Source organism: Salmo salar, chromosome ssa18, assembly GCF_905237065.1.
Source record: "Salmo salar chromosome ssa18, Ssal_v3.1, whole genome shotgun sequence".
NCBI lineage: Eukaryota > Metazoa > Chordata > Actinopteri > Salmoniformes > Salmonidae > Salmo > Salmo salar.
Genome location: NC_059459.1, coordinates 35,406,060 through 35,420,440, shown reverse-complemented (window position 1 = coordinate 35,420,440; position 14,381 = coordinate 35,406,060). Strand labels below are relative to the sequence as shown.

At 47.2% G+C, this 14,381-nt stretch overlaps 1 protein-coding gene across 1 annotated transcript in view; it reads left to right on the top strand.

Moving 5' to 3' along the window:
• The window catches only part of LOC106577322 (EH domain-binding protein 1-like), a 429,232-nt gene that overhangs the window by 287,294 nt on the left and 127,557 nt on the right, over nucleotides 1-14,381 (top strand). The gene's annotated exons all lie outside the window — the stretch shown is intronic.

Genomic DNA, 14,381 nt, shown 5'->3' with positions numbered 1-14,381 from the left:
TGTGTGTGTGTGTGACTTTGAGATTGTGTGTGTGTGTGACTTTGAGATTGTGTGTGTGTGTGACTTTGAGATTGTGTGCTCCTGTTTTTTATGTGGGTGATAGTTTTGAGACACTTCAAATCAAATGTAATTGGTCACATCCTTTGTAAACAACAGGTGTAGACTAACAGTGAAATGCTTATTGACGGGTTATTTTCCAACAATGCAGACTTAAAGATACAAACTAGAACTGGTGACACAATGAATAAATGCATGGTGTATAATGAATAACAAGTAGTAATAACATGACTATATACAGGAAGTACCAGGTAATAACATGGATATATACAGGAAGAACCAGGTAATAACATGGCAATATACAGGAAGTACCAGGTAATAACATGGCTATATACAGGAAGTACCAGGTAATAACATGGATATATACAGGAAGAACCAGGTAATAACATGGCTATATACAGGAAGTACCAGAAAATAACATGGCTATATACAGGAAGTACCAGATAATAACATGGCTATATACAGGAAGTACCAGGTAATACCATGGCTGTATACAGGAAGTACCAGGTAATATCATGGCTATATACAGGAAGAACCAGGTAATAACATGGCTATATACAGGAAGTACCAGGTAATAACATGGATATATACAGGAAGTACCAGTACTGAGTCCATGAGCAGGGGTACAAGGTAATTGAGGTAGCTATGTACATATAGGTAGGGGTAAAGTGACTAGGCAACAGGATAGATAATAGACAGTAACAGCAGTATACTGTAGTTAGGGGTAAATTATAAATAATAGACAGTAACAGCAGTATACTGTAGGTAGGGGTAAAGGATAGATAATAGACAGTAACAGCAGTATACTGTAGGTAGGGGTAAAGGATAGATAGTAGACAGTAACAGCAGTATACTGTAGGTAGGGGTAAAGGATAGATAATAGACAGTAACAGCAGTATACTGTAGGTAGGGGTAAAGGATAGATAATAGACAGTAACAGCAGTATACTGTAGGTAGGGGTAAAGGATAGATAGTAGACAGTAACAGCAGTATACTGTAGGTAGGGGTAAAGGATAGATAGTAGACAGTAACAGCAGTATACTGTAGGTAGGGGTAAAGGATAGATAATAGACAGTAACAGCAGTATACTGTTGGTAGTGGTAAAGGATAGATAATAGACAGTAACAGCAGTATACTGTAGGTAGGGGTAAAGGATAGATAGTAGACAGTAACAGCAGTATACTGTAGGTAGGGGTAAAGGATAGATAGTAGACAGTAACAGCAGTATACTGTAGGTAGGGGTAAAGGATAGATAGTAGACAGTAACAGCAGTAGGTGTAGGTAGGGGTAAAGGATAGATAATAGACAGTAACAGCAGTATACTGTAGGTAGGGTAAAGGATAGATAGTAGACAGTAACAGCAGTATACTGTAGGTAGGGGTAAAGGATAGATAGTAGACAGTAACAGCAGTAGGTGTAGGTAGGGGTAAAGGATAGATAATAGACAGTAACAGCAGTATACTGTAGGTAGGGGTAAAGGATAGATAATAGACAGTAACAGCAGTATACTGTAGGTAGGGGTAAAGGATAGATAATAGACAGTAACAGCAGTATACTGTAGGTAGGGGTAAAGGATAGATAATTGTTGTAGGCAGAGTGAGTCTGTGACAGGGCTGTCAGTGGGACTGTTCTCAGGACAGTGAACTGTGTCAGAAAGCCCTAAATGGACAGAAGAAGAGAAACCAGGGGAACCTTCATCATTATCATGCTTGGCCACTTTGCTGACTCTTCCTCTCATGTCATGTAGCGAGAGAACGTTCTATACCTCTCCTTCCCCTCCACTCCATACTGCTTTGTACTCCTTTCCCTCCCTTCCTCCATCTCTCTCTCGCTCTGTTTCAGTGACACCTCCTTTTCCCTGTGACACTGAAAAGCCATTTCCAAACTGCTTCCTCCTTTCCCGCTCCCACATTTCACAGATACTCTTTTCTCCACGCCTCCCCCCTACCTGCTCCACGCCTCCCCCCTACCTGCTCCACGCCTCCCCCCTCCTCCTCCACGCCTCCCCCTCCTCCTCCACGCCTCCCCCTCCTCCTCCACGCCTCCCCCGCCTGCTCCACGCCTCCCCCTCCTCCTCCACGCCTCCCTCCTCCTCCTCCACGCCTCCCCCTCCTCCTCCACGCCTCCCCCTCCTCCTCCACGCCTCCCCCTCCTCCTCCACGCCTCCCCCCTCCTGCTCCACGCCTCCCCCCTCCTCCTCCACGCCTCCCCCCCGATCCACGCCTCCCCCTCCTCCTCCACGCCTCCCCCCTCCTGCTGTGTAACTGGTGACAAAGGCAGGATTGTGAGCGGGTAGTTGAGAGGGCCTCCTCAAGGGTCCTTCCTTATTAACTTCTGCTCAGGCTCTTTTCAGGATGCCCACAGGGGCCTGATAATGTCAAAGGTTTAGGTTGTTGGTACCTCTCTCTTTCTTTCAGAAACTTGGTACCACTCTCTGTCCCTCTCTCTTACTCCCCCTCCCTCTCTCTTACTCCCCCCTCCCTCTCTCTTACTCCCCCTCCCTCTCTCTTACTCCCCCCTCCCTCTCTCTTACTCCCCCCTCCCTCTCTCTTACTCCCCCTCCCTCTCTCTTACTCCCCCCTCCCTCCCTCTTACTCCCCCTCCCTCTCTCTTATTCCCCCCTCCCTCTTTCTTACTCCCCCCTACCTCTCTCTTACTCCCCCCTCCCTCTCTCACCCCTCCCTCTCTCTTACTCCCCCTCCACCCCTCCCTCTCTCTTACTCCCCCCCTCCTCCTCTCTTACTCCCCCTCCTTTCTTACTCCCCCCTCCCTCTCTCTTTCTCCCCCCTCCCTCTTTCTTTCTCCCCCTCCCTCTCTCTTACTCCCCCTCCCTCTCCCTTTCTTACCCCCTCCCTCTCTCTTACTCCCCTCTCTCTCTCCCCTTACCCTCTCCCCTCCTCTCTCTTACCCCCCCTCCCCCTCTCTCTTACCCCCCCTCCCCTCTCTCTTACCCCCTCCCCCTTCTCTCTTACTCCCCCCCTCTCTCTCTCTTATTCCCCCCACTCCCTCTCTCTTACTCCCCCCTCCCTCTCTCTTACTCCCCCCTCCCTCTCTCTTACTCCCCTCTATCTTACTCCCCTCTCTCTTACTCCCCCCTCCCTCTCTCTTACTCCCCCCTCCCTCTCTCTTACTCCCCCTCCCTCTCTCTTACTCCCCCCTCCCTCTCTCTTACTCCCCCCTCCCTCTCTCTTACTCCCCCTCCCTCTCTCTTACTCCCCCCTCCCTCTCTCTTACTCCCCCTCCCTCTCTCTTATTCCCCCCTCCCTCTTTCTTATTCCCCCCTACCTCTCTCTTACTCCCCCTCCCCCTCCACCCCTCCCTCTCTCTTACTCCCCCCTCCTCCTCTCTTACTCCCCCCTCCTTTCTTACTCCCCCCTCCTCTCTTACTCCCCCCTCCCTCTCTCTTACTCCCCCCTCCCTCTCTCTTTCTCCCCCCTCCCTCTTTCTTTCTCCCCCTCCCTCTCTTATTCCCCCTCCCTCTCTCTTATTCCCCCTCCCTCTCTCTTACTCCCCCCTCCCTCACTCTTACTCCCCCTCCCTCTCTCTTACTCCCCCTCCCTCTCTCTTACTCCCCCCTCCCTCTCTCTTACTCCCCCTCCCTCTCTCTTACTCCCCCCCTCCCTCTTTCTTACTCCCCCCTACCTCTCTCTTACTCCCCCTCCCCCTCCACCCCTCCCTCTCTCTTACTCCCCCTCCTCCTCTCTTACTCCCCCCTCCTTTCTTACTCCCCCTCCTCTCTTACTCCCCCCTCCCTCTCTCTTACTCCCCCTCTCTCTCTCTTATTCCCCCTCCCCCTCTCTCTGTCTTTCTCCTTCATCTGACGAGGTTTGGTTTGTGGAGACTTTAGAAAACAACCTTCCTCTGAGTCATATAACATCAACTTAATGTCACACCAACCCCCTTAAAGGGAGACTTCAGGATGTTGGCAATGAGGCCCTTTATCTACTTCCTCAGAGTCAGATGGACTCCTGGATACCATTTGAGCCTGCAGTTACCTCACAAAATGGTGTGGTCAAATCCAGAATTACCTTGCCAAATGTTCTGTATTGTATTGAAGGAAAAAGGAGTGAATAATAAGTAGGTATGGAGAGAGAGAGAGAGAGAGTTGGAGCGAGTGTTGTTGAGAGAGTGATTGGAGAGAGCGAGAGTGATTGGAGAGAGAGCGAGAGTGATTGGAGAGAGCGAGAGTGATTGGAGAGAGAGAGAGAGAGAGAGAGTGATTGGAGAGAGAGTGAGAGAGTGTTGGAGAGAGAGTGAGAGAGAGAGTGTTGGTGAGAGAGTGTTGGAGAGAGAGTGTTGGTGAGAGAGTGTTGGAGAGAGAGTGTTGGAGAGAGAGTGTTGGAGAGAGAGTGTTGGAGGGAAAGTGTTGGAGAGAGTGTTGGAGAGAGTGTTGGAGAGAGAGAGAGTTTGAGAGAGAGAGAGAGTTTGAGAGAGAGTTTGAGAGAGGGAGAGAGTGTTGGAGAGAGAGAGAGTTTGAGAGAGAGAGAGAGTTTGAGAGAGAGTTTGAGAGAGAGAGAGAGTTTGAGAGAGAGAGTTTGAGAGAGAGAGTTTGAGAGAGAGAGTTGGGGAGAGAGAGAGTTTTGGGGAGAGAGAGAGTGTTGGGGAGAGAGAGAGTGTTGGGGAGAGAGAGAGTTGGAGAGAGTTGGAGAGAGAGAGAATTGGAGAGGGAGAGAGAGAGAATTGGAGAGGGAGAGAGAGAGAATTGGAGAGGGAGAGAGAGAGAGTTGGAGAGAGAGAGAGTGTTGGGGAGAGAGAGTGTTGGAGAGAGAGAGTGTTGGGGAGAGAGAGAGTGTTGGGGAGAGAGAGAGTGTTGGAGAGAGAGAGAGAGAGAGTGTTGGAGAGAGAGAGAGTGTTGGAGAGAGAGAGAGTGTTGGAGAGAGTGTTGGAGAGAGAGAGAGTGTTGGGGAGAGAGAGAGAGTGTTGGGGAGAGAGAGAGTGTTGGGGAGAGAGAGAGAGAGTGTGTGTGTGTGTTAGGGAGAGAGTGTTGGGGAGAGAGAGTGTTGGAGAGAGAGAGAGAGTGTTGGGGAGGGAGAGAGAGAGTGTTGGAGAGAGAGAGAGTGTGTGTGTGTGTGTGTGTTAGGGAGAGTGTGTGTGTGTTAGGGAGAGTGTGTGTGTGTTAGGGAGAGTGTGTGTGTGTTAGGGAGAGAGAGTGAGTGTTGGAGAGAGAGAGATAGTGTGTGTGTGTGTTAGGGAGAGTGTGTGTGTGTTAGGGAGAGAGAGTGAGTGTTGGAGAGAGAGCGAGAGCCGGTTCTGACTGATGACCAAGGATTTGAAGAAAAAATGAAATGAATACCTTTCAGTAATGAAATATGTAAGAAGTGGCAGCTTTGCTCCGCCGTTCATTGTCTGCATCCCGAAAGGACAGGCCTGATGTCCTTGAATTAAACGGTTGCTGTGTGGTGTGTGTGTGTGTGTGACTGTGTGTGTGTGACTCTGTGTGTGCGGGCGACTGTGTGTGTGTGACTGTGTGCATGCATGCGACTGTGTGTGTGTGACTGTGTGTGCGGGCATTTGCCTGTGTCTGTCTCCATGGGCCTTAAGAATAACGAATTCAGCATAATAATCTTAACCACAAACACAGACAACCTTCCAAGAAGCACCAGTCAGAGACTTTCAAGTGGTTCAGAAGAGAACTGGAATTAAACCAGTGGATTCCTATGGAGCCAGAAGTCCTCTACCGTCCGTCCCCTTGTTGTTAATGCTGTGAAGCCAAGATGGACGCCTCATTGCCTCGTTTAAGGTGTTTGAGTAGGCGACTGCTCTCCCTCCCTCCTTTCATTTCATCTAACTCCTTATTTCCCAAGGACAACACTAATAAGGGAAGCATTAGGGAACGAGGGAGGGAACAAGGGAGGGAAAGGAGGAGGGGAATTATTGAATTGTTTCACTTTTTTAATAGATTAGATTGATTAAAAGAATCCCCCTCGTAGCCTCTCCTGTCAGCTGATAGTTGTCAGCAATTCAGATGAGATTACTTGATGCCTTGTTTTGATTAGGGTATGTGTGTGTGTGTGTGTGTGTGTGTGTGTGTGTGTGTGTGTGTGTGTGTGTGTGTGTGTGTGTGTGTGTGTGTGTGTGTGTGTGTGTGTGTGTGTGTGTGTGTGTGTGTGTGTGTGTGTGTGCGTGCGTACATACATGTGCTCGTAGCTACTTTATGGTTTAGCATGCATACGGAATATATTAATTCAATTAAAACAGGTTTCATTCTGCTGGGGTAATGGCAGTAATGTGGGGGCAAGGGAAGGAGGGAGGAGAGAGAAATTAGTTCCTTTAGGTGTCCGGACGCAATGCCACTAATGTAGGGGAAAGGGAAGGAGGGAGGAGATGAAGGGAGAGGGAGGAGAAGAAGGGAGAGGAGAGGGAGGAGATGAAGGGAGAGGAGAGGGAGGAGAAGAAGGGACAGGAGAGGGAGGAGAAGAAGGGAGAGGAGAGGGAGGAGAAGAAGGGAGAGGAGAGGGAGGAGATGAAGGGAGAGGAGAGGGAGGAAGAAGGAGAGGGAGGAGGTGAAGGGAGAGGAGGAGAGGGAGGAGGTGAAGGGAGAGGAGGAGAGGGAGGAGGTGAAGGGAGAGGAGAGGGAGGAGATGAAGGGAGAGGAGGAGAGGGGAGAGGCGAGGGAGGAGGAGAGGGAGGAAGTGAAGGGAGAGGAGAGGAGAGGGAGGAGGTGAAGGGAGAGGAGGAGAGGGAGGAGGTGAAGGGAGAGGAGGAGAGGGAGGAGGTGTAGGGAGAGGAGGAGAGGGAGGAGGTGAGGGGAGAGGAGGAGAGGGAGGAGGTGAAGGGAGAGGAGGAGAGGGAGGAGGTGAAGGGAGAGGAGAGGGAGGAGATGAAGGGAGAGGAGAGGGAGGAGATGAAGGGAGAGGAGAGGGAGGAGATGAAGGGAGAGGAGAGGAGGAGGGAGAGGAGAGGGAGGAGATGAAGGGAGAGGAGAGGGAGGAGATGAAGGGAGAGGAGAGGAGAGAGAGGAGGTGAAGGAAGAGGAGAGGGAGGAGATGAAGGGAGAGGAGAGGGAGGAGATGAAGGGAGAGGAGAGGAGAGAGAGGAGGTGAAGGAAGAGGAGAGGGAGGAGATGAAGGGAGAGGAGAGGGAGGAGATGAAGGGAGAGGAGAGAGAGGAGGTGAAGGAAGAGGAGAGGGAGGAGATGAAGGGAGAGGAGAGGAGAGAGAGGAGGTGAAGGAAGAGGAGAGGGAGGAGATGAAGGGAGAGGAGAGGAGAGGGAGGAGGTGAAGGAAGAGGAGAGGAGAGAGAGGAGGTGAAGGAAGAGGAGAGAGAGGAGGTGAAGGAAGAGGAGAGGGAGAAATGAGCTCCTTTAAAGGTCCACTGCAGTCAGAAACGTGATTCTCCTGTGTTTTATATTTCCACACTATGAGGTTGGAACAATACTGTGAAAATAATGCTGATAATAGATCACCTGAAATGTCAGCCTGTTTTGGTGGGAGGAGTTTTGAGTTCATTGAGCAACAAGAGAGAGATTTCCAGACCTCTCTGCCAATAACAGCTAGTTCTCAGTCTCCCCTCCCACTCCCAGACAGTCATAGCTAAATTCTTGCTTGAGAAATTGCTCTTTGCTAAGAAGCTATTTTTGTTTCTTTTTGACGGTTTTAATTGAAAATAATCACAGTAAGGTACTTAATTATTACCAGGAAATGAATTGATATTGAGATAAAAATGGCTGCATTGGACCTTTTAAGGCTGATTTAGACCCTATAGAGACAGAACCTATAGAGACGGACCCTACGGAGACGGGCCCTACGGAGACGGACCCTACGGAGACGGGCCCTACGGAGACGGACCCTACGGAGACGGGCCCTACGGAGACGGGCCCTACGGAGACGGGCCCTACGGAGACGGACCCTACGGAGACGGACCCTACGGAGACGGGCCCTACGGAGACGGGCCCTACGGAGACGGACCCTACGGAGACGGGCCCTACGGAGACAGACCCTACGGAGACGGGCCCTACGGAGCATAGCGAAGTGTCGCGATGTCATTTTTCTTCACATAAGGAGCGTCTCCTTGTTGTGCCACATGAAAATTGTAATGCGTCATATTGTTTCTTGCCGTGGGGGCAGTGTTCTGTGTTCAATGAAGCTCGCTTGGTACCTTGATCCTAACTATAGGCTACAGGCTATAGGCTACAGGCTACAGGCTACAGGCTACAGGCTATAGGCTATAGGCTACAGGCTATAGGCTATAGGCTATAGGCTACAGGCTATAGGCTATGCATCAGAGCAGCCTATTTTCCATTGATAAGCAAATTAGAATCTCACCGAGTGTTCAAACAATAAACCAAACGACATTGTAGCCTTATTAGACCCACCCCCCCCCAAAAAAAACAATCTAATATATATTTGGTTTAGAAGTAATAACTAGTGATTCCAGCCTAGGGGTAAAAACAGCTGTGAGATGCCGTTGTATTTTTTGCTGATATGGGAGCGAATACATTGAAGAGGCATATCGTACTAGGATAAGGTTGTAGAAGAATATCTGCCAGGACATACAGTATTATTTCATTAGAAATCGGATTATTTCACATGGCAATGTGGGAAGCTAATCAACTGGGAAGCTAATCAACGGTTTAGCTTGGCATTGATAAGCACATATAACCTCAGCAACTGTTTAAACAATAAACAAAACGTCATTGAATCCCCAAAAGGCTATTTGGTTTAGAAGGTGTAGTTATTCATGGTTATTTGGTATAGAAGTTATGGTTATTTGGTATAGACGGTGTAGTTATTCATGGTTATTTGGTATAGAAGGTGTAGTTATTCATGGTTATTTGGTATAGAAGGTGTAGTTATTCATGGTTATTTGGTTTAGAAGGTGTAGTTATTCATGGTTATTTGGTATAGAAGGTGTAGTTATTCATGGTTATTTGGTATAGAAGGTGTAGTTATTCATGGTTATTTGGTTTAGAAGATGTAGTTATTCATGGTTATTTGGAATAGAAGGTGTAGTTATTCATGGTTATTTGGAATAGAAGGTGTAGTTATTCATGGTTATTTGGTATAGAAGGTGTAGTTATTCATGGTTATTTGGTTTAGAAGATGTAGTTATTCATGGTTATTTGGTATAGAAGGTGTAGTTATTCATGGTTATTTGGTATAGAAGGTGTAGTTATTCATGGTTATTTGGTATAGAAGGTGTAGTTATTCATGGTTATTTGGTATAGAAGGTGTAGTTATTCATGGTTATTTGGTTTAGAAGATGTAGTTATTCATGGTTATTTGGTATAGAAGTTATGGTTATTTGGTATAGAAGGTGTAGTTATTCATGGTTATTTGGTTTAGAAGATGTAGTTATTCATGGTTATTTGGTATAGAAGTTATGGTTATTTGGTATAGAAGGTGTAGTTATTCATGGTTATTTGGTATAGAAGGTGTAGTTATTCATGGTTATTTGGTATAGAAGGTGTAGTTATTCATGGTTATTTGGTTTAGAAGATGTAGTTATTCATGGTTATTTGGTATAGAAGTTATGGTTATTTGGTATAGAAGGTGTAGTTATTCATGGTTATTTGGTAAAGAGGTGTAGTTATTCATGGTTATTTGGTATAGAAGGTGTAGTTATTCATGGTTATTTGGTATAGGAGGTGTAGTTATTCATGGTTATTTGGTATAGAAGGTGTAGTTATTCATGGCTATTTGGTTTAGAAGTTATTCATGGATATTTTGAAACCTCAAAACAGAGAGCCGTGTTCTTGTTTTTCTCCTTGACTAAAAATGATGAGTGAATAAATACATTGAAGCTTGATATCAAATTGGGGAAATGTTTTAGGTTACTATTATAATACTATGTGCATATAAATCGGATGATTTCACATTGAGATGTAGGAAGCTAAAAGCTAGCACTGTTTAGCCAACTTGCTAGAAGGGGAAGACAAGACAAAATACTCTTCTTTTGCTTTCACCATAAATGAGAAGACAACAAGAAAACCTCTGTCGCCCCCTTGTGACTGTTGCTATTTGGGAGTCTGGACCGGCGACGTATCATGTCACCAAAACAAGAAATCAGACCACCCAGAACATGCACACGTTAAAATCTATACATGTTGTCACGGTTGTCGTAGGGTAAAGCGGACCAAGACGCAGCGGGGAAATATGCACTCATCTTCTTTTATTTCAACGGACAAAGAAGGTCAACCAAAATAAATACGTACACAAAAAAACACAACGACAAATAACAGGCCGGTAAGGCACAGAGCTACACAGCACAATCTCCCACAAATATTAAAACAAACACATACCTATTTATAGAACCCCTCAATCAGAGGCAACGAGAAAACACCTGCCTCCAATTGAGGGTTCAACCCCCAATAAACTAAACATAGAAATACAAAGAACTAGACTAAACATAGAAATACATTAACATAGAACAGTGGCCAAAACCCCGGAATAATTAATCAAACACACCACTAAACACACAACCACCCCGAACCACATAAAACAAATACCCCCTGCCACGTCCTGACCAAACTACAATAACAAATAACCCCTATTACTGGTCAGGACGTGACACATGTGAAGCTTGTAGAGGGCTTTAGGTGTGGAGATGCAATGGCACTAATTTGGAAGGGAGGGATGGATGGAGGGGGAGGGAGAGAGAGAAATTAGTTGCTTTAGGTGGTGCTCTAGTGTGGGGACGAGTGGAGCTACAGATCTGTTAGTCCTTCTAGTGTGAGGACGAGTGGAGCTACAGATCTGTTAGTCCTAGTGTGGAGACGAATGGAGCTACAGATCTGTTAGTCCTTCTAGTGTGGAGACGAGTGGAGCTACAGATCTGTTAGTCCTTCTAGTGTGGAGACGAGTGGAGCTACAGATCTGTTAGTCCTTCTAGTGTGGAGACGAGTGGAGCTACAGATCTGTTAGTCCTTCTAGTGTGGAGACGAGTGGAGCTACAGATCTGTTAGTCCTTCTAGTGTGGAGACGAGTGGAGCTACAGATCTGTTAGTCCTTCTAGTGTGGAGACGAGTGGAGCTACAGATCTGTTAGTCCTTCTAGTGTGGAGACGAGTGGAGCTACAGATCTGTTAGTCATTCTAGTGTGAGGACGAGTGGAGCTACAGATCTGTTAGTCCTTCTAGTGTGGGGACGAGTGGAGCTACAGATCTGTTAGTCCTTCTAGTGTGGAGACGAGTGGAGCTACAGATCTGTTAGTCCTTCTAGTGTGGGGACGAGTGGAGCTACAGATCTGTTAGTCATTCTAGTGTGGAGACGAGCAGAGCTACAGATCTGTTAGTCCTTCTAGTGTGGTGACGAGTGGAGCTACAGATCTGCTAGTCCTTCTAGTGTGGAGACGAGTGGAGCTACATATCTGCTAGTCCTTCTAGTGTGAGGACGAGTGGAGCTACAGATCTGTTAGTCATTCTAGTGTGAGGACGAGTGGAGCTACAGATCTGTTAGTCCTTCTAGTGTGGAGACGAGTGGAGCTACAGATCTGTTAGTCCTTCTAGTGTGGAGACGAGTGGAGCTACAGATCTGTTAGTCCTTCTAGTGTGGAGACGAGTGGAGCTACCGATCTGTTAGTCCTTCTAGTGTGGGGACGAGTGGAGCTACAGATCTGCTAGTCCTTCTAGTGTGGAGACGAGTGGAGCTACATATGTTAGTCCTTCTAGTGTGAGGACGAGTGGAGCTACAGATCTGTTAGTCCTTCTAGTGTGGAGACGAGTGGAGCTACAGATCTGTTAGTCCTTCTAGTGTGGAGACGAGTGGAGCTACAGATCTGTTAGTCCTTCTAGTGTGGAGACGAGTGGAGCTACAGATCTGTTAGTCCTAGTGTGGAGACGAATGGAGCTACAGATCTGTTAGTCCTTCTAGTGTGGAGACGAGTGGAGCTACAGATCTGTTAGTCCTTCTAGTGTGGAGACGAGTGGAGCTACAGATCTGTTAGTCCTAGTGTGGAGACGAGTGGAGCTACAGATCTGTTAGTCCTTCTAGTGTGGAGACGAGTGGAGCTACAGATCTGTTAGTCCTTCTAGTGTGGAGATGAGTGGAGCTACAGATCTGTTAGTCCTTCTAGTGTGGTGACGAGTGGAGCTACAGATCTGTTAGTCCTTCTAGTGTGGAGACGAGTGGAGCTACAGATCTGTTAGTCCTTCTAGTGTGAGGACGAGTGGAGCTACAGATCTGTTAGTCCTTCTAGTGTGGGGACGAGTGGAGCTACAGATCTGTTAGTCCTAGTGTGGAGACGAGTGGAGCTACAGATCTGTTAAGGTTTAGGCTTCTACGTGTCAAGTCCTCCCGAGTCCCAAAAATGGTGTTGCAGAAAAACACAACATTGTACTATCATGTTCAGAATTAGCATATTTGTCGTGTAGTAATGGTAGGATATGAATTGAAGGTTTTTGCTCATTGGTGCTGGAAGCTGGGTCCTATTAATTCATTAGTGCACACCGTAGCAAAACATTATTGGGCAAATTCAGGTAGGTCCCACCCGGTTTTGGCCCGTTTGGTGTCTGGTGAATCCTACCCAGTTGTAGGGTTTATTGAATGCTAACAGTAACCTATGGATGTTGTATGATAGTTAGCGGATCGTGCTAAGCTAACTGTGATGATCCAGAGAGGAGGTAGCTGTGTCTCTCTCCACCCCAGTGAAGCAGACCTTTGTCTGGGGTCGCTGGTTTGTCCCTGGACCCCCCTCTAAACCCTCCCCATAGATGTGTGTGTGTTGCCCTCTGCTCTCCCCTACCTCTCTAATAGTGGCCCATGCTGCCACTCTCTTTGAACTGAGGTCACCAGTTCACTTCTCTTTCTCACTCACTCCCTCTCTTTTTCTCATACTGTCTTCGCCCTCTGTCTTTATCCCTCTCTTTCTTTCTCACTTTTGTCCTACTTTCTACTTTGCTATTTTCACTCACTCCTATCTCTCTTTCTCTCTGTCTCTCGCTCTCGCTGTCAATTCAATTCAAGGTGTTTTATTGGCATGGGAAACATATGTTAACATTGCCAAAGCAAGTGAAGTAGATAATATACAAAAGTGAAATAAACAATACAAATGAACAGTAAACATTACACTCACAGAAGTTCGAAAAGAATAAAGACATTACAAATTTCATATTATGTATATATACAGTGTTGTAACGATGTACAAATGGCTAGTCTCTCTCTCTCTCTCTTTCTATTTTCTGTCCCATTGAGCAGTAATACTAATTGTTTTTGCGTTGTCTCCCTCTCCCTCCATCTCCTTACCTCCTCCTTGGTGGGCTTCAACATCTATTAGGCCATTTAGTCCAGATCTCTTGTAATGTCTTGCCCCCCCCCCCTGCAGGCAAATTAGTAATTAATGAACAATCAGAAAAAATAAGTGTTCCCCCTCTTTTTCCCCTACTCCCTCTCCTCCTCCCCTCCTCTCCTCCCCCTTTTCTCCTCCCTCCTCCCCTCCACTCCTCCACACCTCCCCCTCCACTTCTCCCTTACTCCCCTCTTCCTCTCTTTCATCTGCATGGAGAGAGTAAGAGCCTGTCTGGATTCTCTCTCTCGCTCTCTCCTCCTCTCTTGCTCTCTCTCCTCGCTCTCTCTCTCCTCCTCGCTCGCTCTCTCTTCGCTCTCTCTCTCTTCGCTCTCTCTCTCGATCTCCTCCTCACTCTCTCTCTCTCTCTCCTCCTCGCTCTCTCTTCGCTCTCTCTCTCTTCGCTCTCTCTCTCTCTCTCTCTCTCTCCTCGCTCTCTCTCTCTTCGCTCTCTCTCTCCTCCTCACTCTCTCTCCTCGCTCTCTCTCTTCACTCTCTCTCTCTCCTCCTCTCTCTCTCTCCTCGCTCTCTCTCTCTCTATCTCCTCCTCGCTCTCGCTCTCTCTCTCTTCGCTCTCTCTCTCCTCCTCGCTCTCTCTCTCTCTCCTCCTCTCTCTCTCTATCTCCTCCTCGCTCTCTCGCTTAAAATGATCTATTTTTCCACATGTAGATAGTACATATTCTCTTAACATGTAAATAGGTGTGTGTGTGACTGTTCGCTCCAGGTCTCTTCCTCCATTAGCAGATGGGAGCAGTAATTTCACACAGTCCTGGCCATGGTAATTATGAGGATGCATACTATGTCTGGGTCTGGGTGTGAGAGGTGTGTGAGTGTGAATCCTATTTCTATGGTAGGGTGTCTGTCTATATGTATGCAAGTGTATTTATTTAAATGTGTATGTGTGTTTGTGCATCTTATTTGTACGTCAAGATGTCTGTCTATACCATGTGTGTGTGTGTGTGTGTGTGTGTGTGTGTGTGTGTGTGTGTGTGTGTGTGTGTGTGTGTGTGTGTGTGTGTGTGTGTGTGTGTGTGTTGGTTGGTCCTCGTGCTCACTGGCTCGTTCTGATTCCTTTAATTGGACTCTGTTTGATTTTCACCGACC